Source organism: Cavia porcellus, unplaced genomic scaffold (assembly GCF_034190915.1).
Source record: "Cavia porcellus strain 051 isolate PalLab524CR breed Dunkin Hartley unplaced genomic scaffold, mCavPor4.1 scaffold_8, whole genome shotgun sequence".
NCBI classification, from domain to species: Eukaryota; Metazoa; Chordata; class Mammalia; order Rodentia; family Caviidae; genus Cavia; species Cavia porcellus.
The window spans coordinates 38,941,986-38,968,475 of record NW_026947491.1 but is presented as its reverse complement, the minus strand read 5'-3'; the positions used below and the strand labels follow the sequence as shown (position 1 = coordinate 38,968,475).

The following is a 26,490-nucleotide window of genomic DNA, read 5'->3' as shown; positions in this document are numbered from 1 at the left end:
GGTTCGAGTTCGCTGTGGGCGGACGGCATCAACTGCGGTCCAGCCATGCCCGCCTGTCTTGGAGCCAACTGAGTGTGGACTGAAACCTCCAAAAACTGTAAGAAATAAACCTTTCCTTTCCCAACTTTGGGCTTCAGATATTTTGTCTCAGCGAGGAGCATAAAGTAACTAAGACAGCCTGTCATTCAGGTATGGTAGAAAGAATCTTGGGTTTAGGAGAGGAAAGCTATTATGCAGTCCCACACCAAGGATGTAGTTCTAAGGTAAGATGAAATTCAGTTAAATCTGAATTTCAGACAATGAATAATCGTTGGAACATATGTAAATGAAAAGTTTGTTTGGTACTTAACAGTCTCAGACTACTCATTCAATTTCAAATGCATACCAGATATTTTCAGTATAAATATATTTTCAGTTATTTAGATACTAAATAATATTTACTATACCAAATATTAAACATGTAAAATGTAAATTTAACTGCATATCCTGCCCCTCACACTCCTCTACCCAAATCCACATTCTGGCAACCCCAATTAGCACTAATTAGTGCTAATTAGTGCTAATCAATCCATCTACTGGAGCTTCAATTTCTTCACCTTTGGAATATAGAGCATAATACTATTTACTCTAGCGCATTGAAGAATAGAATGAATGAGATCCCAGTGGTTAAAATGATACAGAGTCTGCAGTTTCACACACTCCTAAACAGTTTTATCGTTGTTAAATCAATTTAGAATAAGATCAGTTTGAGTTTTAACTGTTCTAGTTAATAGATATATGTTACTGGCTATCTATAAAATAGGATTATCATTTTATCTACCTCATAGTATGCTTATTGGGCTTCAGCGAGTTACCAAATTGGAAGTATATAGCCCTGAGTATGGTATATGATAAATGTTCACTAAATAAAAATTAGTTATTACTGCAGTTGTGCCAATATGAAGACTTGGAGATAAATCATGAACCAAAAATGATGTATTGAGTGGTGTCTCTTGTTAAGTGCTGAGGGCAATGTCTTTTACTTCCAGTTAATTATCAGAAGGAGTTGAAGGCACTAGTTTATCAATGGAGAAATTTACAGATTTTCCTGAGTATTTTAAGAGACAGAAATAACACTTTACAAGTGTTTCTGAAAAAAGTCTAAAAAGTGTACCCAGTTGTACAAACTCAGAAAAAAATCAACAGCTGATGCCTGTTTTACTCCAGGCAAAAACATCCCTCATAAACAAACTGTGGGCCCGCTGCATGCAGTCTTAGATGTATTGACAGCCTGAGGCCAAAACTCTCCCTGTTTATTAAATGGACAGATCCAATCTAGGTCACAGCACTGGTGAGTGGTTAGCCGGCCCTGCCAGATTTCTCCGGATCTCTGAGCAATGAGAGAAAAAGAATTAATCAAGTAAAGTCTGGCAGGGCATTTCAAGAGAATCTCTGGTACCTTTCCAAGTAGGAAAACATTAAGATGCAACCACACGGAAAGGTAGAAATAGGAACAAGATGTTAGTTGTACTGGCAGCAGTTGTAAATCATTTTTGAGGTTTTTTAAAGTGTTTTTTTTTTTCTTTCTTTCTTTCTTTCTTTCTTTCTTTCTTTCTTTCTTTCTTTCTTTTTCTTTTGTATTTGAGATGGGGTCTGCTATGCAGTTCAGGCTGGCTTTGAGCTCACTTTGTAGCCCAGGCTGATCTTGTACTCATAATGATTCTTTTGTCTCTATCTTCCTAGTGCTGGGCTTACAGATGTGTGCCACCACACCCAGCTTGAAAGTGTGTTCAGAAGAGATACGATGTGTAACTGTTTCACTTAGACTATTAGTGTTGACTTCTCAGGGATCTCAGTGTCACTGGAGCAGCAAACACTGGTGAGAGTGAGGAAGCGTCCTGTCCTCGAGCCATCCAATGAGCAGGAACCTCAAAGGCCTCTTTTCCAGCCCTCCTCTCTCCATTCCAGAGCCAGCCTGACGTCCATGGCAGATTTCTTCTTTCTTTTTGTCTTTCTTCCTGTTTTCTTTTCCAAGTCTTTCTATCCTAAAGCTTTCAGAAAAATTCAGTTTCCACATGACTGTCTTGTAAGTCACTTTTAGTATTTGGTAGGCTTAATGCTGAAATAATTTTACCTTTTTCCAAACTGTTATGCCAGAGTGTGGAATGGAGAAGTCAATACCTGTTTATAGCTCTTTTCTTTCTTTCTTTTTTTAGTTTCTTGAGACAGGACCTCTCTATATAGTCCAGGCTGGACTTGAACTCTCTCTGTAGCTCAGGCTAGTCTTGAACTCACAACTAGCCTCCTCTCTCATTCTCCCTCGTGCTAGGGTAACAGGTGTGCAGCACCACACTTGGCCTGCTTATAGCTTTTAAAGGGTGATAAACAGGTTAACAGGTTGGCATTAATCAAGCTGTGTAGTGGGAGCTGATGAGTAAGAAGCCTCTTGGGAGTGATGATTCTTCTTCCCTGGTTGAAGAATTTGTCATTTCTTTTCCTTTCATATTTCTTCAAATGCAATCAAGGGATATTGCTGAATTTAAAATGCACAGGTAAAACATTTCTTTAAAGAATTTTTGTTGCTTTGGAGCAATATAGCCACAGAATCTAGATCTATTTTCTGAACCAATTATAAGTATTTTCTAACACGAAAGGCTTATTATGCAAACCCTTCTATGTACGTAAAGGTATTATGAATTGATTTTTGTGTATGTGTGTGTTTATTTCTCAGTACTGGGGATTGAATTCAGTGCCTTCACACTGAGCTACAACCCCAACCCTTTAAAAAATTGTTTAATTTTGAGACAGAGCCTTTTAATAAGACACTTAGTAACGTGTCCAGGCTGGGCTGGTACTTTTGATTTTTCTGCCTCAGCCTCCTGGGTGCTGAGATTACAGGGGTGCACCACCATACCTGGCTGTGCTCTCATTCTTAAATTCACATGTTGAAATCCTAACTCAGTATGATGGCACTAGGAAATGGAGTCCTTGGCAGGACATTAGGTCATGAGTCGGATTAGTGCTCCTGTGAAAGCAGATTCCAGGGCCTGCTCTTTCTCTGTTTGTCACTATCTGAGGGCAGATCTCCATGACCATCTTCAACTTGCAGGAGTCCTGATCACCAGGACTTTGATCTTGAACTTTCAGAACTTTGAGAAATTTCTGCTGTCCAGTCACCCAGTCTGTGTAATTTCCCCAAAATATTCCTATTTTAGAAGTCATAGGTAAGACATGGTTAATGACGTCAAATATGTACCCTTGGCATGTATCCGGCTTCCCTGTTAGATCAGTATCAACTAAATGGCTATAAATTGTAATTCTATTGTTGATTATAGTTTTATCGCTGTTTACCCACATTGTGACTTTAGTGTATAAATTACCCCTGACCAAGGATCTCGGTGGCAATCCATCTGGAACCTCTCCTGTCTCAGGAGCTATCTCTCAATAAACTTTTTCTACTTTTAACTTCATTTATCCTTTGCAATTCATTCTTGATTTCAAGGGATACAGTCTCTGCATGTCTGACATCTAGCAAGTTGGGGGTTATATTTTTCCTGCATTATTGGGGCTATTTACACCTTAGAAACTGACAAAGGGTATTTCAGGCTTTCCTGCCACCCCTACAGTGGGTTGTTTCCCAGCTTTGCCTAAAGTCAGTCTCTACAATTTACTAGCTATGCAACATGACATTTCCTGACTTGATTTTCTCTGTAGGATGCTAATCCCATTCGGTGCTATTTACCTCCTTGTTTTATTCAGAGGAGTAAATGAAAGTGTGGAAGCTAAGCACTTTGCATAATGCCTATTTCATATTAAAACCTCAAATCCTGGCTGGTTGTTGGATGTTGATAGGTAATAGTATCTACATATGCTAAACATATTGGTGGTTTCCCTTGCAAAGCAAGCTTTATTGTCTCTGCATTACAGATGAGGAAACCGAGATTCAAGATGAAGTTACCTTTTCAAGACCACATGCCTAGGAACTGGCAAGGGCAGAGCAGCTGGTCACTGAGCTCCTGAAAGCACTGCTTTCTGTGTAGCATGTACATGGGTGGAGGTGGTCTTTGAAGCTGTCCAAGTGGGAACTAGCACAGGACAGTATGAAGAAGCCACCTCAGAGCCTTCTCTGTGTTTACCAAACTCTGAGCTAGCTGTAGTCAATTCATAGCACCCTCTCCTTTCTTTCACCTGATTATATCTCCATTTTCTTTAGTTGTAAAATGGGCTGGCTTCTGAAACTGGCTGTTGTGGAGGACCCTTGAAATGGTTCCCTTAAAGACAATTTGCCTTCATTTTGGTTCACCCTTGTCCTACTCTCATGCGGTGATAAGCACAGAGCTGGCTAGGAAGATGCTCAGTTGCCTCAGTTGGCTATAAGCAATGCAAAGATTCCTCCAAACTTAGAGGCTACATGTTACCAGAATTCAGTATTCTTTCCACATACCTCTCTCTGCAAAGTGCAGAGATGCCATGTTCCTCCTACCTAGCCCAGCTCACTGAATTCATGTAGTTCCCACCAGTCCCACAGTCACTCAATCTCAAGTTGTGTCCCTTTTCATGAATTAGTAAAACCCGGGTTTGGCCCTGGGTCATGGTTTTTGTTTCAGTTAGCCTTTGTTTAGACTGGGCTGAGAGCCCCTTGGCTCCCCACAATTGCAGATATGTCTCTGTCTCTTTTCTCTCAATGTGGATTGTATTGGAAGTGGTAGATTGGAATTTACTCATGAGAATTACACTAACTTTTCCCTGGGATTACAGTTTATAAACTCCAGGCTGTGAAGAGGTTTGGGTGCTTATAGACTGTGTTAGAAAAAGATAGTGTGAAGAAACACCCAGTGACCAAGGCTATGGGAAAGACTGGATTTATTCCACTTCCATCCAGGCAGGCTGACATCAGAGTGATAGCAGCAGCTCTCCTGAGGGGAGGCTAAGCATATAGATTTAGGATTGGAGTCACAGATTCAAAGAATCCAGATGGAATATTTGAGTTTAAAGCTATAAGGACAGTCAGCACAGGTGGATGTATAGAACTGTTATCAGGATGACTGCAGGTTTGGTCCTAAATTTACGTTAAGGTCCCTACTGATAGAATTTTCAGCACAGCTAGAAGATAGAAATATGAAATAAAAGTGGCCTTTATTTTAAGAACATGGAGAAAGAACCCCCAAGCATTGAGATCTGGCTTTTCTCTCTGTGGACACGTGGTGTGGGGGCATACATGTAGCTTTGGTTTGGGGGAGTGCCCAAGGGGCATTACTGATGCACAAGTAGTCCACTGGAATTCATTTGGCACCACAGGTAAATTGCCTAGGGGTGGGGAAGACGACCTCAAGATAGAGCCTCTTGGTTCTGCCTCTCAGCCTCCCACCCCTGCAGCGTCCCATCTAGGGCAAAATCCTTTCACCTACCTCTTGTTTGCATAGGCCAGGCCATTATCAATAGTGTGCAGTCATGAAGTTCTCTCAGGTCAGTCTCAGACCAGGCCTGAAAGGCTGACTTCTGAAATGGGCATACTTTATTATTAAGCTGGAAATTTAGCTAACATTTTTGGTCTTTACCATCATCTTGAACATTGCCTTCTGGGTTCTAGGGAAAACCCTTCAACCTCTTGATACTACACTGAGCTCCAGGCCTTTCACTGGATCCTTCAGATCTCTAGTTTTCTGACAGCTCTTTGCATTTTGCCATAATTGTCTCTGTGGGTGGCCATTGTAAGCCAGTCTTGTAAATCCGCATATATTTGTATGTCTTGCATTAAATCTATTTGTCTAGTAAACACTGACTGATATATATATATATATATATATATATATATATATATATCAAAAGGCAGATGCACAAACTGCTAAAGGGATCTGGGGATCTGTCATGGTTTATGTCAGTGGCCCCCAGGCCTCATGAGTTTGCATTATGTATTGTTCATTGTTCATTGTCTAGCACTTAGATTGATGATGTCAGTGCTACACCCACCTAGGGGTGGAGCCAACATACAATATAATGGCAGAAAAAAAGCATCTCTCTCTCTCTTGCCATTTCTGCCTTGCTGTTTGCAGCCACCATAAACTGTGGCCCTGCCATGACACCCTGCCTTGGAGCCAACTGAGTGTAAACTAAAACTTCCAAAAACTATAAAAAATAAACCTTTCCTTTCCCAACTTTGGACATCAGATATTTTGTTCAGTTGATGAGTAAAAAGTATGCTAAGATAGGACCACACCCAGCACAGCTGAAAGTGTTGGGGAAGCTTTCACAAGGGAGATGACTCAATGGATAGATTTGTTTTCCAGTGTTATCTGAACTCTGATGACAACCAATACATATGAGAAATCATTACTAGTCCATTGTTGATTCTTAGCTATCTAAATGTTAGAAGATGATGGAGCAGTTTCCAAACCTGGCACCCTTGAGATTCAGTTGGGGAGAGGAGACCTTAAAACGTATCTGAGATTTGACAAAATTTCTCTAACCATGTTGGTGGTGTGAATGAAAACCACCATTCTGCAAGGGAATATGGAAATACCATAAATGAAAGAAACATTTGCCTTGTGACCCAAGAGTCCCACTCTTAAAAATGTTTTTGCTTTAAACCTACACCCATGTAAGTATAAAATTACACATGCAGGTTTTTTTACACTGCTCTAAAAAGTGAGTTTGTTTTATATCACTTCTAAGTATGGACTCAAGTTGTCTCTATTTTACCAATAAAAGCCTCAACATTATTTATTCTTGCTGAGTAATATTCCATTATATAAAAATACAACATCTGGCGGCTGCCCCAGGGAGAGAACCAGCCAGCATCTCCCTAGATCCATGCCTTTTTTGGAACTTAGGGTGCTGGGAAACCAAGCAACCCGCTCCCCTCCCCCCATTGGTATGGGAGCCAGAGGTATGGGCATCTCTTGGGAGGCTGACCATATGCAGTATAGCCAATTGGGGGGATTTCCTTCTATCATCTCTTTAAAGGCAAATATTGTTATCACTGTTTTGTTTTGTTGTGATTAATTGTATTGTTCTATTCAATATTCTGTTTTGTTAAGTTCTTTTTTTAAACTTTTATTTAAAGAAAGACTAGACAAAACAGAAAATGGGTAGAAATAATACATACATTCAAAGAAAAAATTAACAGTAAGAAATCACTAGTTGATACTGTCCTTATACAAATAGTTGTTCAAGATACAAAAGTGGAACATATAAAGTGGGAACTCAAACAGCGAGACTGCAAAGAGTTCTGTTCAACTATCCAACAAAAACTTAGTAATATGGTTGTCAATCCTATACACTTAAACATACATGCAGCTATCCATATCTTCATTTATGTTGAGATTAAACAAACCAAAGCAGACTAAAATCACTCTGAACAAAGAATAGTACTATTGCTGGATTTCACATCATGACACTACGTGCTGAGCACTGTGTACTGTAGTGTCTTTTTTTCTTTTTAAATTTTATCCAAAGAAAGACTAAACAAAACAGAAAATGGGCAGAAACAATACATAATTTCAAAGAAAAAGACAAACAGTAAGAAATCACTAGTTGATAATTACAGATTGTCCTCTTACAAATAGTTGTTCAAGATACTAAAGTGCAGCATATAAATGGGATTCAAACAGTGAGACTGCAATCAGTTCTGTTCAACTATCCAACAAAAACTTAGAAATATGGTTATCAATTACTCTTAAACATATATGAAGTTATCTATATCTTCAATTATGTTGAGACTGAACAAATTCAAGCAGGCTAATATCACTCTGAACAAAGAATAATACTACTGCTGGGTTCCACATTATGGCATTCCAGGATCGGCACTGGGTACTTTAGTGTCTCTTTTTCTTCAAAGTATCTGTTCATTTCATCATGTGTCATCAGATCAGTTCTCATAAACTATTTATAGATTCTACACATGCATGAGCCTTGACATGTATTTCTATCCTTTCTATATTAGAGGGAGAAGCAAAACAAAGTGAGACAAAACAAAACATATTCCTATAAACACACGAAACGAAAAAGACATATAAGACTGCTGTACAAGGAGTTCTACCATAGTTCCTGTGTTGTCTCTTGTTATCTCCAATAGAATTGGCTATATCATCAGACATAGTATCATTGAATATATCAGTACATAACAGTATTAATAAAAACACAACTTTGTATATAGTATAAAAATTTAAAAACAGGCAGTTATCAAACCAGAATGCATATTGTAGAGTCTTGTCATCTTCAGTGTAGTTGTCTGTACTCTCAGACTTGATACTATCAATCAAATCAGTTTTGAATAAAATCTGTGGATACCAAACAGCAATCAAACAAACCTGATTTAACTAAGATCAGTCATGATAAAACAGTATAAGTCATACAGGGCTCCAGATTAAGTTAATAGGAAATTAAAGATGATTACTGTGCTCTTTCCTGATATTTTTGGGATGGCTGTCTGTGCCCTCAAATCTAATGCAAATAGACAAACTGGGACAGAATAAAATCTATCCAAGCAGAGTGGTGCAAGTAATGTGCGTTATAAATCCTGACACACTATTAACAATATCTTCTGCCATCTTTTTAAAGAATCTCCCTTTCACTTCCCCAGGGTACACTGTGCATTTTTGGGTCTGACCAAGACCCTTGGTTTTAAATTGGGAGGGGCAACCTGCTATTTACCTAAGTGGTTCTGAACCTTCTGTCTTCTGGACTTGATCTCTAATTGTATTCCTTTACCTATTAAAGCCTGTCTTTCCAACCTATCCACATATACTGTTCTAGTTGCCCCTATTACTCTCTGGTTCTCTGTCACATAAAGCATTGTTTTCTTATATTTGATTTTCAGTCTATGTACTCTTTTTCATGTTTATTATATTTCCTGTAAATAGCATCTTGGTGGACCCTACCTTCTGATCTACCCCATGTGTGGTCCTTTTTTTTTAAATTTAGTATCAAGGCCATCTATATTAGAGATTATAACCAACCTTCCCTGCCTCATTTCTGTTATGCTCCTTTTTTTGCCATCAGTTGTCTGCTGGTGTTCTTCATTCTGTTTTCCGCTCCATTCATTGAGGCCTCTCTGTCACTGTCCCTGGAATTCTAGCACTTTTCTCTCTCTATAATGCCCTGCATTATTCTCTGTACAGGTGAATTTGTGGTTGTGAATTTCCCAAGTTCCTCTTTGTCTTGGAAGCATCTTATTTCTCCATTAATTTCTAGAGACAGTTTATCAGGGTATATCAATCTAGGCTGGAGGTTATTTTCTTTTAGGGCTTAGAATATTTCACTCCAGGCTCTTCTTGACTTGATGGTTTGTGTTGAGAAGTCTGCCGTTATTCTGATGAGCCCTCCTCTGTAGGTTATCTGTTTCTTGTCCCTTTTAATATTCTGTTCTTATATTGGATTTCTGGGATCTTGATTATTATATGCCTGGGTGTAGCTCTGTTTTGGTTGTAGGTGGCTGGAGTTCTATATACCTCATACATCTGAATATCATTTCCTTTTCCTATATTTGGGAAGTTTTCCTTAATTATTTCTGTGAATACCCTTTGTAGTTCCTTTGTTTGTACCCCTGCTTCTTCATTCACATTCTTTATTCTCAAGTTATAGATCCTCTTGTCATCTTCTAGCCTTTGTATTGTTACTGCTTATTTCCTTGTTATTCCCATTCAGGAAGGGAACAACTGACTGAAGTCACTGCTGCGCCTTGTACTTTCCAGTCCCCTCCAGTCCCAGAACGTCATCTGCTGGAGCCCCCTTTCTGTGGAATGGTTCCACTCCCATCATTCAACACAGGTTGATGCAGGCTCCCCACCAGCTCAGCTCTCCTTTCGGCTGGCTGACCCCCAACCTCAGTGTTACTGCAGCTCCAGTGAGTTGAAGTGGCAGGACCTTGGATGGTTTGGCAAGTCGCCTGCCATGGCAGGAGCATTGATCCTTTAGCTGTTCCAATAATAGCACCGGGACTGTATGTTTGATTGGTTCTTCTCATCTTAGTTTCTTCTTAGGATGAGAGAATTCATCTCCCTCTGTTTGGGACTCCCCACACGATATTATGTTGAATTCTAAGTTGACTATCTCAGGGAGCCTCTGTAGCCAGCTGTTATCTATCCACCATCTTTGCTTGAATTGATAAGTTCTATAATGTTCTGTATTAGGTTTGATTTTGCTATACCTGATTGAAAAAGGACAACTATTGTAAAGATAATGAGATATACTCTGGTACCTGTTACTGTTATTAGGGTAACCTGCTGTGATGTTTTATACCAATTTCACTGCATTGTCTCAATTGGCTTTGTTCTGTCTTGTTCTGTTATATTTTACTACCTTCAAAATAATAAAAAACTAAAAACAAAAAACAAAAAACAAAAAAACCCACATCTGGCCATTTGTGAACTGTAGGGGGAAAGAACAAGAAGTCACTAAGAAGTAGGCCCTTCCTGTGAATTGGGTCATGCATGGTCCACTGAGAGGACAGCCAAATGCCAGCCCCTTCCAGTGTGCGGGCTGGGAAACAAAAGAGCCATAACCAACTGGCTGATCCAGAGAAACACAGGCTGTGAGGTAAAACACAGCCTAATGCTTACAATGTTTAGTGCTTCACTGACTTTGAAGATGTAAAGCCGGTAGTCTGATCATCTATTTAGATGATAACAATACTCAGTGTAGCATCAATGGGGGATCTCCTTCTGAAAGTGGTGGCCATTGTTAATTCCCTATTACCTTGTTTTGAAGTCCTGTATCATTTTCATTGTTTTATTGAATTGGGTTTTATTCTGTTTTGTTTTATTTTGTTATATCTGATGTCATGGGCAGCTATTTCAAAGATAACATGATATATTATGGTAGCAATTTTAGATTTACTCTTATCTTGTTTTCAAGTCTTTTATTGCATTCATTGTTTTACTTTTATTGGTTTTTATTTTAGTTCTCTTCTGTTTGATTTTTACTATGTCTGAAGGTATATGCAGCTATTTCAAGACAACAAGAGGCATTAAGGTAACCATTGTTGATTTCCTATTGTTTTGCAGTCTTGTTGCACTTACACTGGTTTGTTTTGATTGGATTTATTCTGTTTTATTTTGCTTGGTTTTATTCTCTTAAAAAAAAAAACCTCACACCTTTTTTATCCATTCCATGGTCAATGGGTGTTTGGGTTGTTTCCAAGATTTAACTTTTACGAATTGTGCTATTATTAACATGGGTGCACATATATCACTGTAGCATGATGTTTTCAGCTTTTATGGGAAAATATCCAGAAGGGAATAGCTGGATTGAAAAGTAAACTGAAAGGATAATAAGATCCAAAATGTACAATAGATATTGTGATAATGAAAGAGAAAAAATGTGTTCAAGAGGAAAAAAGAACTGAGATAAGGGAAAGGAGAAAAAGAAGGGAAAAGATTATATATATAATACATATATTATGTATCTATAAGATAAATAACTATACTAATAATCTCTGTTAGTTCACCCAAAAGAACAATTTGGCTTTCAATGTTTGATTGTTTAATCATTTTTTATGCCTAAATCTTATAATTGAATAAGTATTTCTAAGATGACAATATGTAATATATTAGCTACTGTTAATTTCCTAGTATTTTTGGAAATTCTGTATTGTTTCTGTCCTTTTTTCTGTTTTGTTTTTTAAAATAAAAAAACTACACATACACAAAGGCTGTTCACTGTAACTTTAAAAAAGGGGGAAAAAACGGGAAATGTCTCAAATGAACACCAGCAAATGGAACAGAACAGTATGCAGCCATAAAAAGAATGAGGAAGATGTTGATTTGCTGATATGGAACAAGAGTCAGGCCATGTTGCTAAAAAGGGAGGGTGCAGGACAGTGCAGGGTATACTGCTTTTGCACAAGAAAAGAAGCAATAAGAATTTACGTATTTTTTCTTAAATTGGCTCTCCTCAAATCACTAAAAGATCAAATTAGAGATTAAGATACTAACATACCTACAACTTAAAAAAATCCCCTTATTTTAAAATAATCTCCAAGTTGAAGAAAAGTTGCAAGTGTGGCCCAAATAACCCTTTTCCACAAACATATTGAGTAAATTGCTGAAATGATGCTCCCCCTACACCCCAAAATTACTTCAGAGGGCAGGAGGAATGCAATACACTTATCAGGATAGTGATGCTGAAGCACGACTTCTCGGACTCCATCCACATTTCACCACTTGGGTCTACAGCGTCCTTTAGCCCAAAATGGCTGAGCTGAGACTCACGTGTTACCATTGGTGTCACCATTGGTGTCAAGTGTCTTTAGACTTCCCTGGTCTGGGACTGTTCCTTAGGATTTCCTTTGGTAATCTTTTGAAGGTTAAAACGTCCCCTGGTTTGTAGTCATATGACATTTCCAAATAGACATTTCCTAATAGAGATGTGACATTTCCTAATAGAGATCTGTGTCATTCTGGTAGGGGTATCACAGAAGGGATGTGAGTTCTACTGCATCTCATCAGATGGTACATGACTTTGAATTGTGCTAATTCCCTTGACTAGGGCGAAGCCTGTCAGGCTATCCTTTGCAGTTACTCTTTCCCCCTTGTCAGTAATACACATCTGCAGGAAGGTACTTTGGGAATATGTAAAAGGCCTGTTTCTCAGTACATTATGTTTAACTAATTACCATGATTCCCCACTTCACTCATAGATTATAATTCATTAATTCTGGACCTGCATTATCCCAGAATTTACTAGTGAGAGCCCCTTTGAGCTGGCTTGTGTGTCCTTTGGAGATGATTTCATTATGCACAGAGTCCTTCTCTGCTTCCTGGCACCATATATCAAAACTAGCGCTGCCCCACCCTGGGTGCTGCCGATTCTCCAAGATCCCTGGCTCCTTTTAGCAGAGAATTTAACACTGAAGGTGTGCGTGTGACAGGCAGGCTCGTAACTATTGGAGTGTCATCGCTCCTAAGCTGTGTCAGTGGACAGGTGAGTGTATATATGTGTGTGTATAAATTTTCATTTCATTTCTCTATGTATAGATTTCAAACACTGAGTTAGCTCTCCTCTCTTCCTAGTCACAAGGCTGCAGTTTTGTCCCTTTCCGCTTGGTCCCGTTTTCTTTGATGTACTTGCTGATGTGCTCATCTTCTCCCTGTGAAGGTCCTCTCCCCTCACACCCCTGCCCTCGCAGTCCCGTTGCCCCTGGTTTCTGACTGGGCATGAGGTGGAAATGTCCTGTGGAAACCCGCTCCATCCTCTGCGGCTCCCGCGGCCTATGCTGGGCTCTGCAGCTGCAGGCCCTGTGTGGACTCTGGCCTGTGCTGTGGTCACCACCCTTCCCTCACTCCCGCTTGGATTTCTCCTGCTGCATAAGGATGTTAGGACTGGACAGTTTGGAAGGGAAGGAGGAAAGAGATGAAAAAGTGAAAACGTGTAACTAAATTTAACAAAATTATGAGGTAGAGGAAACAGCAATAGAATCAAAACTCATGCTTACGTAATTTTTATTTTTTTTTTGACTAAGTAAATCTTATTTAAATCTAGTGTATCAAATTGGTAACAAGTAGCAAGAAAATAAAGACTTAAAATATTTTATAAGAATACTTTAACTGGACGTGCTTAGTGGAGCAGTCTAAAGACAGAAGTGATACTAAATTAAATCTAAGATTATAAAACAAGTTATAAATACCGTAATTCATATTTTGGAACTATTTATCTATCTATCTATCTATCTATCTATCTATCTATCTATATCTATCTATCTATTGTAAGAGGAACAACTATGAAATGTGTTAATTTTGCTAGCAACTGAGATTTTTAATATAAAAGAAAAATGCAAGAATAAAGCATTTTAAATTTAAAATCCTCATAATGAGACATTTGACTTGGAAATTTAACATGAATATGTGATATAAAATATATGCAAATATATTTCCCTCCACTTCTATCCATTGGATGGGGCTAGAAAAATTGGCAAGTAGCAGCAATAATTAGTCCTACCACTCAGATTTTGGTTTCTAATTGCTGCATTTCTTACTAAAAGGAACCAAGAATCTTTAAAGAAGTGGTTGATTTTGAGTCTGGGGAGAGACTGGATACTTTACACGGCACCAGGAAAAGAACCAACCAGAGGAATTCTTATTGGTTGAAGTTGATAATATTTGAGGTTCAAAAGGTTATGCTAATGGGATGTATACACTGAATATATATAAAACCCATAAGCCTGTAATGTGATACTCAGAAAAAAAACAACAAAGCTTGACATTCTTTACTCTGAAAAATAATAATTCAAAATTAGTGATTATTTGCTTTTCCAGTAGGAGCAGTTGATGAGTTAAACCTCTCTCTCTCTTTCTTTCTCTCTCTGTCTCTGTCTCTCACTCTCAGATTGATAGCTAATAAATATAGAAGGAATGAAAGAAACAGAACCATTTTGCAAGCCACCCCCCAACACCACCGTTTAAAAGTTTTTTGAGACAGGGTCTTGCTATGCAGCCCAGGCTGGCCTTGAACTCTCCGTGACCCTCTTTGCTCAGCTTTCCAAGAGCTGGGATGACAGCGTGCCCACCATACCCAGCAGCAAGCCTTCATGAAATAACTGAAGCAAGAATCATTTAGCAGATTATTAAGCCTTTAAATGCCAGTGGGTTCCTAAAACATTTTAATGAAGAAACAAAAACATTAATGAATTTAAAATTGCTTTAAAAAGAATATTTACTTATTTATTTATTGTTTTTTTATTTTATGGAAAAAAACCAAAATTTCATAAAAAAATAATAGGAGAATAACAATGGTTAATATGAAGTAATTACTCAGAGTACAAGGTACAGGCATAAAAATATTTCTAAATCATACTAGCACAAAACATTCTTTTCAATGAACTAAGAGAAACTAGTAGTGTAATTATCTTGTATTTTGTTCCTTCTCCCTTCCTTCCTTCCTTTCCCGTTCCCCTACCCTAGTTCCTCTTTTCTTTTGAACAATTTCTTCCCATTTCACAACACCCATTGTACACAGATTTGGTCCTTATTTACTCTTTCAGTTTCTTTCACCAGGGTGACAGTGTGACATTTACATGTGAGTCTGATTTATTTCACTTACACTTTGGGTTAGGGCTTCCCTTGAACTCACTATGTGGCCCAGGCTGGCCTTGAACTCAAGATGATCCATTTGCCTCAGCCTCTGGAGTGGTAGGATTACAGGTATGTGCCACCATGCCTAGCTTTAAAATAGACTTTATTTTTGCAGTAGTTTTAGGTTCATAGAAAAATGAGAGGCTGGCACATAGAGTTTCCATGTGGCCACACCCACACTCCCAACCTGCCCCACACTCAACATCCCACACCAAGTGGGTACACTCATCCCACTGCAGGACGTAACATGGCCTGATGTGGCATTATCAGCCCAAGTCCGTAAGTTTGCATTAGCGTTCACTCTTGGTGTTGTACATGCTGTGGATCTGGACAAAGGTCTAATGATGGATACTTTTTTCATCTGTGTAATTTTCACAGTGTTCAGTTTTTGTTGGGTTTCTACTATGTGCCAATCACTTTGTTAGATGCTAAAGATTCAGGTGTGAACAAAATGGACACAGGAATCTTAACACTCATGCAGCATAGTGAACTTAAAAAAAACCCTAAAATGTCTTTAAAAATTGTTAAAAATAACACAAACACAGAAAACTGCACAAGGTCAAGCATGGTGGTACACGTCTGTATATCCAGAACTTGGGAGGCTGAGGCAGGAGGATTGTTGCAAGTTCAAGGCCAACCTGGGCTTCAAAGTGAGTTCAAGGCCAGCCTGAACTGCATAGTGAGACCTTGTCTGAAAAGAGAAAAATAAATAAGTAAATAAAATAGAAAACTGCATGAAACAAACGGACAGCTTAATGAACTGTTGTAGCTCTTACCTGTAGGCTTCCTCTGAACTGGACCTGGAATCCTTCCATAAAGACAGGATCTTCTATGCACCTCCACACGTTACAGTCCCCTCCAAAAAAGAGCAGATGGTGCACAATGCCGCTGTGAAGATCAAGGCGAAGCGCAGAACCCTACCCTTAACATTCTACTGATTCCATCCTCTGAAGGTGGTTTCTAGCCTCAGAGGTCGACAGAACTGAGCACATCAGACGCGTGTGTTACTGGATATGTGACTTTCACTTGCTGATATTCAGCACATGGAACTGCTAAAAGGCAGCCTCTGCCTTGATTCACAGCTCATCCTGAGAACATAGTGTCAAACAGAGGACTCAGAAGCCTGGTTCTGCCATGGTGGATAAAAGAATTGAAACATCACTGAAGATAGCCTTGGTGAGGCAGCCTGCGAGCTTCAGCGAGCCGCCGGGTGAGAAAGGTGAGCTGAGGTGTTGCTCCTGACTTGGGATGTTGGATCACAGGAGAAATATGTGTTTGCTTTCTTATGGTTTCATTTTTTGAACACACACATAGCTACTCTTTTACCCTGTTTATCTCATCCCTCACACCTTCTAACACAGGTCTTTTCTGCCTCAGAATTGAAATAGTGTAAAAGTAGGCAATGCATTCTCTGCCTGACTGTTCTGAGAGCCCAAATCTCACTAACAGCAAAAGACTGAAGAGTAGATTCATATGCATTCCATTTGGAAGTCTCGAACCTCAAACATGGGTGATTCTTATTGCATGACAACACGATACCATCTCGAGAAAGCTGTTACGTGTATCAAATACATAACATGCAGTTTGGGGCACACAGCGGGGTGCAGGAGGGACTGTGATGGCCACTCAAGGAGACAGGGAAGGGAAAAGCTGTGTGGAGCTTTCTTTCCAGAGACTCCAACCAGAAGCTTGGTGGCCTGCCCTGCTGTGACTCAGGGAAATCTCAGTCTCCCATGGCTGAGAAGGAGAAGACACCCGTTCTACACTGATAGGCCGTGACCCAGTGGTGATACTGGCCACTGACCTCTCGCTTCCTGTGGCTGCAGTGCCTTCTTCTGTCCTGGCCTCACGTGCTCACAGAGAACCTCCCTCCCCTGCACTCTCCACAAGAGGAATATGCAGGAGACATAGTCTTTTTTTTTTTTTTTTTAAAGAAAGAAATAAACTTTTTTTGTGTGTGGTATTGAGGGTGAAATCCAGGGTCTTCATATTCAACTTTAGAAAATTTAAAAGATGTTGACACAGGGTCATGTTAAGTTGCTAATTTGCCCATGTTGTACTCGAACTGTGATCCTCCTGCCTCAGCCTCCCAAGGTGCCAGGATTATAGGCACATGCCACTATATCCAGCTCGCATCTTTCTTTCTTTCTTTCTTTCTTTCTTTCTTTCTTTCTTTCTTTCTTTCTTTCTTTCTCTCTCTCTCTCTCTCTCTCTCTCTCTCTCTCTCTCTTTCTTTCTTTCTTTCTTTCTAAGAGGGGGCACTTTTGTCATATACCTCCTTCATATTCACACAAGAGGAATCCCAATTGTATAGAGTTCTCGTTTAATAGTTTTAATCTTTCAGGTGTATTTCTTTAAGCCTTAATTTCTTTATATGTAAAATGGGAATTAAAATAGTGTCTTTCCACTGGGTTGCAGTGAGGATGAAATGAAATAGTCCATCTTGGAGTGGTTTGGTGGGGCTGAGTCTGGAAGCTTCTGTGGGACATCACTGTGCTGAGGGGACACCCATGTTCTCCCTTTGGAGGCAGCATCTGAGTATAGGATGACAAGTGTCCCTGGAGGCCTGGGATGGGAGCTTGACCCACAGCCCAGGCATATGGGCGGGGGACCGTTGCTCCCTGCCCATTTCTGTCTCTCACTTCCTCTGTCTGGGTAGTGAATGTCTCCAGCTGTGGCCTCTCATCCTCTCCTGGATGTCTAGAGCTCGATGCTAAAGCGTTAGTGAGAAGCTACAGTCACATTCACCTTTTCTTCCCCTTGTGCAAAACCTTAACAATTGTTTGTTGTCTGACAGAAAAATAAAAGCATATCCTGCTGTCAGTCTTGGGCTGGACAGGAAATGAACTGGTCACTCTGAGATGGGAAAGCAGAGATTTCCTTTGGGGTCTGTGCTCCATGCTCCAGGGCGCCAGCCTCCCTGCACCCACTGCACTGCAGAGAGCAGCTCTTCACAGAAGGACCTTGAGGTACCTGCTGTTTCTTTCTGGAAATTTCTTCTGGAGCTTGTAGTATCAAAAAATCACTTGGCCACACTCTCTATTTGAATTCTGTTTATATTTGTTTTCCCTCATGGCACACATTTGAGTGTAGCCTGAGGGCCCACGGACTAGGGAAACAAGATGTTCCCCAGAGTCCCAGAGGACAGATGAGTCCTTGTATATCTTCTGTGCCCCTGGTTGACAGTTCTGTCACAGGCCATTATCTGCAGAAGGCAACTGTGGAGATGTAAGCTGGAGGCCTGGTCGCTCCTTCCTTTCCCTGGCATGGGGCGGTGGGCCGTAGCTGGGCTCCTCCAGTCTGATTTTCCTCTCTTCTACCCTTCCCCACTCAAATGTGTTGCATCCTCAGAGCCCTGAAGGTTGAGTCTGATGTTTTTCTCTCCCTCAGAAAAGTGTAAGTGCTTTCCTTTGTGTGACATACTTTTTATAGATTATTTGCTCCCTCTTTCATTGTAAAATTTCCTGGAATGTCAAATTGCTGGTACAAGGTCTTTCATCTCTTCTCTCCCAGGGAATAAGATTCCTAGAAGACAGATTTCTTCCCTAAGTGCTTTGAGAAAAAACAAAGAAGCTAACAAACACATTTCCTTATCTGGTTTTGTGATGTATTTGCAATTCTCACAGAAAATGAGACACAAGCACTTCTTTCCTTGACAAATATGTAAAGTCACTTTGAAGTTATCTTCTCTGCCTTTTTTCAAGTGAAATTAGAATAAATCTTTTATTTAAATTTTGAATTAAAATTGAAGTAAAATACAACAGAACAAAGCCAATCAAGATAAAACAGTGAAATTGGTACAGAACTTCAGAGCAGGAAACTGGGATAACAGTAATAGGTACCAGAGTATATCTCGTTATCTTCACAATAGTTGTGCATTTAATTAGGTATAGCAAAATCAAACCCAAAACAGAACCTTATAAAACCTATCAAAACAGAATATTGAATAAAGCAAAATAATTAATCAGAACAAAGCAAAACAGTAAAAACAATATTTGCCTTCAAAGAGAAGATAGAAGGAAACTCCCATATTTGCTATGTTGCATACAGTCATTCTCCCAAGAGACACTTAGACCTCTGCCCCCAGGTCAGCCTAATCAACCCAACAACACAAGCCTTTAGTTGTTTATGTGCCTTAGTTGCTATTAACTCCAGCTGTCCTTGACACCATCCAGTTGCTGATGTGTGTGGGGGGGTGGGATACCGGGAGATGCTGATTGGTTCTCTTCCTGGCTTGTCTGCTTGCTCATGCAATGGCTCATTACTAGGAAGCAGGGCGTGTTGCTTTCTTGCTCAACCCGCTAAGTTCCAACATAGCTGGATCTTGGGAGATGCTGACTTCTAGAATAAATCTCTTAAGTAGGGTTTATTTATATATTTTGGATTATTGGTAACTCAAGGGTTTACCTTATTTACATACTCCTAAGAATCAACAGGTATGTAAAAATATAGTCAATTGGATTCTTTGTCCTTTCCCTGGTAATTTTTATTTGTTTTTACTGTTGCCATATTGGTGATTGAACCCAGGGCCTTTGTAATGTGCCACATCGACAGCCTTTTTAAAATTTTGAAACAGAGGATGTCATGTCACTAAGTTGACCAGGCTGGGCTCAAACTTTTTCTGCCTCAGCCTTTTGGAGTTCTGAGGTTACAGGCACGTGACACCAGGCCTAGCATCTTTAGTGATTCTTATCATTTATGTATTGAAATATTATTCATTCACTCATTCAATATTCTTTAAATCTTCCTATTAGACATTGTGCTAAGCCTACCGTGGAGACCCTATGAAACACATATACCAGATAAAATACTGCATTCTTCAGCCATTTGAGTATCTAGAAGAAGTATGTATTCTCCAGTGAACTCAGAGACGATGTGTGAAGGACAAAGGGTTATTAAGTGTGACTCCCTGTCCTGGCTGAAGCTTGTTGGTGCTTGTACTGTTCTGAGATTCAGAGGCTAAAGTCTAACATTGTTTGCCCTTCACAATTTGTGTAATCCTAAATAGCTCACTTCACCTCCCTGGACCCGTTTTCCAATAGCAAGATCTAGGATGGAGTTACACATGGTATAAAATTCTTTCCTTCCTTAGTGTTTTAAGTGGTATCTGCCATTTTATCTGATGAACATAGTAATAATGATGTTATTGCTTACGTGTATGTGTGAATACTTCATCATGTAGAAACAGGAAATGGAAAGTCTTGGCCTTCATGATGCCCATAGGTAGTAGGCTGCCAAGCAGATGGTATCTCAGTTTTGCAAATAGGAATACAAATTTGCAGAGGTTAAGTAATTTACTGAGGGACATGTGCTAGTCAATTTCCAGATGGTTCCGAAGTCCACCTTAGTATCCCATGGCTTTGGAAACATAGACTTAACTTGGAAAGAAGAAGACTAATATTACTGCATTTATTCTAGCCAGGGTACCAATAGAATGTTTTTTTTACTGGTTGTGACCTTGTTGTGTTGGTGCTTTGTGTCATCCCCATTTGACAGATGAGATAATGGAAGCTCAGAAGTGTTATGTGGCTGGTCTAGTTGAGGGAAAGATGGATTCAAACATTGTCTTCTCTCACCCCAATGCCCACAATTGTCAGGGATCATGGAACATAACCCCCATCTGACTTTTCTGTGGGCCACCAAAACAGGGCATCCTTCAACAAGGAGATTATCTTGGCTGTGATGACCTGTGCAGTCTCAGCCCCACTGTCCAAAGAGGCTCAAAGAAAGAAACTTTCTTTGAAGAGTTACACTTGCCTTTCTTTACCGCAGACTCTCAGAACTCAGGTCAGTGCAATGGCCAACCATGAAACGTATCCATGCTCCAGGCTGGCTCTCTTCACCGCTAGTCCAGTCCTGTAGGAATGGGCATTTAAGCAGGTTTGTTTATTACACTCCTCTGGCTCATAAGCATGATCTGTTAGAACGGTTTGAGCTAGAATTTATTTATTATTAAAACATTACGAGAACATAACCAATTTCCAGATTTCCTGTGTTTATACAAAATCCCATGGTGTTAATATATTGTCTATGTTTAGTTGGGTTCAAAGTAAATAACAAGGTTCTGCCTCCTAGGTTTATTTTGTCATAAAGTTTGGTTAGATACATCCCCAGAGCAAAGTCTAATAATCTACTTTATTTACTTACCCCCCCCCCATGACATTTATGAACGTGCACAGAGTGCAAGGCTGTGTGAGGGGCAAAATGTGGCTTTTGATCACTTTGGTCCGACTGCGCACAGCAACAGAGAACTAAGAAAAGTGACTGAACTGATGTTTCCTGAACAATCAATACTTGGTTTAAAACTCTCATTAATCTTTTTCTTTTAATTTCCATTGAATTTCATTTTTAAAAAGATTTTTGAGCTGTTTGATCCCCAGTGAAATATTATATTTAAGTAGTTGCAGTTTCTTTACTCTTTTAAATGAAAATTTTGAGCTTAGGAAGAACTTAGGAATTTTTTTTTTTTTTTTAATTTTAAAGGGAGTGAAACAGAATAGTAAAGTGAAACAAAACAAAGCAGTGATAAGACAGAAAATTCACACTTGTTACTATATTGCGTAATCGTATCCTCTAATTAACTGCTCAGGTTTCTGGTCCCAGGCTTGCAAAGTCAGTCATACAATTTAAATGTCAAGTTGCTTCCTTACCTCAGTTATTATTGTCCTCGCCTGTGTCTCGTCCTATTTCTTATGAGGCTTGCGGGGTAGGGGGAGGCAGGAGGCGGTAGGTGGAGGCCACTTCTTTGCTGGTTCCTCCCGGCTGACAAGGCCTCTGCCAGCATGCAGGGAGGCCCGTGGCTTCCTTGCTGTCTCTGTTGCCATCAGGGCCTCGCCGGTACATGGGGTGCAGGAGCTGCATTGCTCCCTGCTGTCTCTTCCCATCTGGCAGGGCTGCCACTCCTGCTTTTCTTATTTTTACTGAATTCCTGCATTATCTCTCTCCACGGGCTTCAAGTCTCAGATCAGATCCTTCCTGTGTCCATGGGACCCACCTCTCTTCTTTCTCTTCCTCATGTTGCTATGTTCCAGAGTCTGGGCACCAAACTTGGAGAGCAAACATAGGAATTGTAAATTCAGGAATAGGAAATTTGCTTCTATGCTTTTGATAGAAGTTTTAAATTTTGCAGGGGCCTGCTGAGGGGCATGCAGTTGACTGAGCCAGAGTGGAACAGATCTGGTGTTTTGATTGTTACTGGACTATTGTTTCTGCTCTTCTGTGTAAGAAACAACATGTTCAGCTGCTGTGATGTACACCTGCCACCCTACTACTTTGGAAGGTTGAACTCAAACCTCACCTGGGCAAATTAGCTATTTAGGGAGACTGTCTCAAACAAACAAACAAACAAACAAACATAAAAAAAGAGTTGGAGATGTAGCTCTATAAAGGTCATGAGTTCAGCCTCCAGCACTGTACAAGCAAACAAAACATCCCAATATAGATTTTTATGAATGTGTATGGCCATGAAGCCCCCTTCTGCCTGACCTCCTCCCATCTCTCTTCCCAGAGCTCAGCACCATTGAAGACGGCTCCCTATATAACCATCTGGGTTTTTCTAGGTACATTTAAGACTCTTCTCTTTTTCCCACAAAGCAAGATTACTTTTTAAACTGGAATATCATTGCTTAAAGTGTTTATATTCTTGTTATTTACTTTTTCATTAAAAAATTGACCATACCCTTTTGCATACCCTTACTTCTTTCCTTGTGTGGGGCTTTGGTGAGAAGACCAGAAGATACTTAGCCAGGTTCCTACTGGTGTAAATTTTTCTGCATTTCATCATCAGTTTAATCCCATGACCATGGTATATTATGTTAGCACGTATAGCAACACCCAGTCTTCCCCCTGCCTCCCCTCCTCTGCTGATCTCTGACGGCCTGAGGTCTTTTGTCTGTATGCCAGGCACTATGTGTGCAGCTCTGAAATTCCCCAGATCATGATTTGTGTCCTTGTGATGATTCAGAGCTCGCGGAGTTGCTGGCTTGTTTTTAAGAACATGGATGACCGTTATTCTATCAAAGGTTGCCAGGACTGGTTATTAGATGCTTGGACAGAGAAAATGCCAAAGTCATTCAACAGGGCAGGAAGTTTGCAGCTAAAAGAAGCTGCTGTCATTTCTTTCTTTTCTAGAAACTTGGTATCACAAATTAATAAACTTTAAAGAAGTTCGGCACATTATTCTTTATATCACTCCTTCAGCAGCTGCTGATTGAGCGCTCACTCTGCCAGGCACTCTGTGTTAGACCTGAGGCTTCCACAGCACATCACACATGGCTTGTTTCCCACCTCCGAGGTGCTCACAGCAGAGTGATGTTGATGCTTGAGTGGTTACCACTACAAGGAGACGGATGCTATGAGAATAGCATGCCTATAGTAAGGCCCTGGCTCCAGGAGGAGATGTTCTGGCCCTAGGAGAAGGTCAGAGCAGGCCTCTTAGCTAGCTATGGATTCTGCATAGCTAAGAAATGATGGTAGGGTACTAGGTGGGAAAGAGCATCAGCAAGGGTCTCAGAACATGGGGCTGGGCTCGTCACAGGGAGGGCAGCCTGGAGACCAAGGCCCTGGCTGCTGCCAGAGTGGCGAGATGAAAGGGCTTGAGATAAAGCAGTTCTGGGAAGGATTCAGAAGTGTGCAAAAGATTGCAGGTGTGTGTCTCTGTTGGAGGACTAGAAAGGTTGCCAAGCACCTGCACCGGGCTCAGTCATGTTTGTTATTTCCTATTGTGGTATAGATTCTTGTAGAGCGAAGAGAAGGACTCTACTCAGGAGGCGAAGAACTATCCTCACTGTAAGGCCTGAACTGGACCTGACTCCCAGGCCTCAGCTTGCCTGCCAGCAGAAGCACTACACCCAGCAGGGAACTCAGCTCAGCACTGAAGCTGTCACAGGCAAGCACAGGATGTTATAAAGAAGATAAGATAGGACAAGGAATTGTGCAGATCGCAGGACATCTGGAGCTCTGCCTATCAAGTGAAAGACTGCAGCAAACTTGGACCACTGATGTTTATTAAAATCGTCCTGCCTAATGTCCTCTACCTTCTTTGCATCCCTATAAAAGGGACACACTTCTCTTTATTCCCTCCAGAAGGTCTGTTTGTTTTATGTTTGCCTGCACCCAGGCACAATGAATTCCACACCACGTTGCCTGTACACGAGCCTGTTGGTCTCCGCTGGTCCTCTCTTCCCTGGCCCTGGGTGTCATTCCCTTTGGGAGAAAAGAGTAAAGAAAGCTTGATTTGTTTGGTGTAGGCCAAAAGTCTCTCTTGTCTTGAAAAGAAAGCATATTCTTTGGGTGGTGTGGGATGCTGTGCTAACATTAAAAAGAATGAAGGAAAAAGTAAGAAAACATGAAGATAGAAGTAAAGGAGGCCAAGTGGGAGAGGAGGAAGAGGAGGGAGAGGAGGACGAAGGGAATAACTATTCTTTCTTCCCCTGAAACTTGTTCTCCTGGAGAAGTGGATTTAGTATTTAGTGGAAATTAGAAAGGCTGGAGTGTTTTGTTTGTACTTGAGCCCTCAATCTCTTGCCTAAAGTAGTAGAAAGAAGGAAAAGACAAGTCATCTGCTCCTAGCAGTTTGTCCCTTTGTTTTCTAAGTTTCCCCTTCCTTGGCTGCCTCCTTCACAGCACTCGCTTGTGCCCCTCACCTTACAGGAGGAGCCTGAGACTGGGAGGGTAGAAGTGGGGGGTGGCGACAGGACGCGGGGTGGAGACACACAGATAGGACACCCTGCCATCTTCCTGCCTTTCCTTGTGAGACTCCTTGTGGTCCCTGACCCCCGGGCGCGTCTCTGCCTCTGCTCCTTTTGGGAAGTGGGAGGAGGAAAGCCCACCAGGTGCTCCTGAAATTTGCCTCTCTGCATAGAGCAATTCTTTTATTAACTAAATCCCCAGCCCTATTATGTAGGAATTAAAACAAAAACAGAACGAGGTGAAGCACCTTCTGGTTTGGGTTCTGGATTTTGCTCTTGACCCCTTAGCTGTTCCTTACCAACCTCCTTCACTGATTTCTCCTTAGTTTTATGGCCCAGGTGCTGGATTGTCCTAGACTGTCTTTGAACCACTTTCCCTCTCCTATACTCACTAGTGTGAATTTTTGTCTTGTGGCTTTAATATTGTCTAAAGGCTGACATTCCTAAATTTGCATCTCAGTCTAGACTTCTGATTCTGAATTCCAGACTCATGAATCATCCGTCCACCTGCCATCTCCACTGGGGTGTCCACTAGACATCTTACACTTAACATGCTCAGAAACAAGTTCCTAGTGTCACGCAGGTTCTCAGCTGCTCTTACCTTATCCTCCCATCTGTTAAGGGCAACTCCATTGTTACTGTTTACAACTAGATGTCCCCCCAAAGCCTTATGCCCTCATAGGAAGAGCTTTTGGGAGACGGTTACATCAGGGGTGTGTGCAGTCCCTTGAAAGGTTTATGGGTGTAATATTGGGAGGTGAGCCCTCGTGGGAGGAGGCAGCCCACTGTGGACATGACCTGAAAGGGAATAATCCTTCCTCCTCTCTTGATCTCTCTTGGCTTTCTGCCTGCCATTCTGTGGATTGTTTCTTTTCTGCCATGTCCTTCTGCCTTGGAGCCAGCCAACTGTGGCCTGAAACCTCTATACACTGTGAGTCAAAATAAAGCCTTGCTCCTTTAATTTGTGGGTATTGGGTGTTTTGTCCCAGAAGTGAGACAGTAACTATGACATTCGTCCTCTGATTGTTCAGATTCAACTACTTAAAGGTCGCCCGACTCTTCAACAACAAAGCTGGCTGGTTGTGTGTTGTTATTCTTTTGTGATCCCTCCTTGGCTTCCCATCTCACTGTAAGTGAATGCTAAAGTGATAGCAATGGATTCAAGGCTCTATGCAGTCTAAACAGTGGGCTGTTATCACTTTCTCTTCTCTATGGCCTCCTCACCTTTACTGTCCCATGTGCAAATATCTTCTTTATTCATTTCTCTTTAGTTTTCCCTCAAATATGTCAAACATGTTCCTACCTCAGGACCTTTACACTTGCTCTTCTCTTTTCCTCTAAGCATTACACTGCCCCTTTTCACTTCCTTCAAGAACTTGCTCAAATGCATCCTTTTTAGGGTGCTTTATTGAAATGATATGAACTTCCCCTCTCCAACTGGCATCGTCTTTTCCATTCCTGTGTTTGTCTCCTCCATAGTACTTCTGTTACTTACCCTGAGCTCCAATTCACTTATTTATGTTTTGTCTGTTTCTGTCTGTCTCTACTTTATTCACTCTAGCACCTAGAACAGTGCTTGGCATGCACTGGGTACTCAATACATGAGGACCTGGGTAAGGCAGGCATGTTATTTTGTAGGATAAGATATTTTGATGTTTCAGAGCTGAGCTAACTGGTCAGGAGGGTCCACAGTGTTAGCTCATCTGGAGCAAATTGGATTTTCAGGAAGAAGTCACAGTAGCCGAAAGCACACG

The 26,490-nt window shown here is 40.7% G+C and overlaps 1 long non-coding RNA gene across 3 annotated transcripts; it reads left to right on the top strand.

Moving 5' to 3' along the window:
* On the top strand, positions 1–26,490 carry LOC134477288 (uncharacterized). 3 transcript variants are annotated; one of them, XR_010049231.1, is made up of 5 exons: positions 1–97; positions 10,880–10,950; positions 15,830–16,266; positions 17,845–18,016; positions 23,779–26,490. It is a non-coding gene; the product is annotated as an uncharacterized LOC134477288 (long non-coding RNA). The 3 variants fall into 3 exon arrangements; XR_010049230.1 differs by lacking the exon at positions 17,845–18,016 and having other exon boundaries at positions 16,130–16,266; XR_010049229.1 differs by lacking the exon at positions 17,845–18,016.